Source organism: Myotis brandtii, unplaced genomic scaffold (genome assembly GCF_000412655.1).
Source record: "Myotis brandtii unplaced genomic scaffold, ASM41265v1 scaffold334, whole genome shotgun sequence".
Taxonomy (NCBI): Eukaryota; Metazoa; Chordata; class Mammalia; order Chiroptera; family Vespertilionidae; genus Myotis; species Myotis brandtii.
In genome coordinates, this window is record NW_005362885.1 from 1,197,846 (window position 1) to 1,199,927 (window position 2,082).

A 2,082-nucleotide genomic window follows, 5' to 3' on the forward strand; every position below is an offset into this window, starting at 1 on the left:
GACCGGGCTCACAAGGAGGCGGCGGGACCGGGCTGCACCCCCTGAGAGGTTGAGGGTAGGAGGAAGGGAGACCTATCGTGGGGGCGGGCTAGCCCCAGCCAGCGCGCACGAAAAGCGCCTTTGTTGAGGGAGTTACTATTTGGGGCCCGCTGCTGGAGTCTGTGACTCCACGTGGGGTGGTGGCGGGCCCCAGATCCGGAGTGGGCTCCTGGCAGAGGAGGAGATCCGGCATTGGGCTCCCCACCCCCCCTTCCTCGACAAGTGTGTGGTTGTGAGCCTGCAGCTCTGGGTAGGAGCGTTTGCCCAGTGCCTGCGGGTGGTGGGCATCAGTGTGTGTTGGGGGGGGGGGGGCTCCTCTGCATCTACAGGGTGTGAGGCCTTGGCAGCTGAGGTGGGGAGGGTTTGTGTTCTGTGAATAACAATAACACTTCTATTGATTTCTGATTGCTGCTTTATACGCCTTAGTTCATTTGACCACTTCAGTATTATTTCCTTATCTTTCCCGTTTTATAGATGACAAAGGTGAGACACAGAAAAGTCAAGTAACACTCCTGATGTCACACAGCTGTTTCACATCCAGGACAAACAGTATCTGAGCCAAGGTGTGGGGCGAGAAGGTGGGCTGGACCTAGTCTGGGTGAGGGATCGGATTGGAGGGGGTGGGGAGGAGAAGTTTCCTGTGAGGAGCAAGTCTGGGGAGAGGACCTGCTACATCCCTGTCCACCTCAGTGCCTTGGAGAGCAGGGATGAGGGTGGCTTGTCCCCTGGTGACCAGCCCACACCGCTGTGCAGGTCAGCATGTCATCCTTGCACCGGGAGAGTTAGGAAGGGAAGCTGGGGAACCTGGAGGCTGTGGCTGTGGTCATAACTGTTGAGACAGGCTTGTCTTCTCTGGTGTGTCCTTGTGGACAGGCTGGAAGTAGCCTCAGATCCCAACCCAGCAGCCAGACCCCAATCCCTGCCCCTCTGAGATGCAACCGGCAGGGCATCTCCCTGACCAGTCTCTGCACAAGCAACCTTCTGCAAAGGAGGGGCTGAGAGTGAGGGGACACATCACCGCCACTCACCTCCTACCGGGCATGTGGCTGACCATTGGCAACCATTTTGCTTTCCCTCACAGACCCACTGCCCACCTCATCCTCAGCTGAGGCACCAAGACCAGCGTGTGGATGGAGGTCTGGGGTCAGACCAGGAACTAACTGGTCAGTGCACCCAAACTTCTGCACCCCCTTCTGTTCCCTCCACTCCCGGTACATCTGTCTGCTGATGGGAAAGTGGGTACACATGAGTGAGTGGCCCCTCCGTGTTTCAGCACCTGAGCCCCCTCCGCCCCATCTGCAGCCTGAGCCCTTACATAGCCTGATAGTGGGAGCTCCCCTCACGGCCACCCTTGCGGCCTGTGTCTTGCTCTTAGGTGTGCTGCCTCCATGTCTACTGCCAAGGCCCATGGAGGAACCATCATGTTAATGCAGGGATGCCAGGGCTTGGTGGGAGGCTGGTGTGCCCACTGTCCGGTCACACCCTGAGCCTGCAGAGGGGACCTCCCTTTCCTTCTGTAAAACCACCTTTCACACTCTCATCACAGCCTGCAGTGGCTAAGGAGGGCCCTGGGGGCCCCAACCCTGGCTTTCAGAGAAGGGGTTCAGCTGGCAAAGTGTGGGGCTAACCTAACTCCGCCAGCCCAACCTCCATGCCCCCGTCTGGCTCCACTCCTCTAGAGCAGCGGTCGCCAACTGGTGGTCTGTGAGGTCCGAAAGGTGGGTGACTGCTGCTCTGGAGGACCAGGGTCCTTTCCTGAAAAGACTGTGACCGCGTGCAAAGCCCCTGCTGGCTCCGCTTCCGGGGCCTTGTCACCAGGGAGGCTCACTCCCACCTGTTTCCTCCTCCTCATGGGACACACACCCTCTGCTTTCCGGGGTCAGAGCCGCCTTCCCACGGGACCAGGCGTCCTCACCCTGGTCGCCATCCCCCTCCCGCAAGGATCTGTTCAGTTCCTCCCACCTGTCCACCCGGACCCCCAGGAACCTCTGCACTTGTCAGACTGGGGCCGGAGGCTAATCATCCCCCTCCCGGCCACACCGG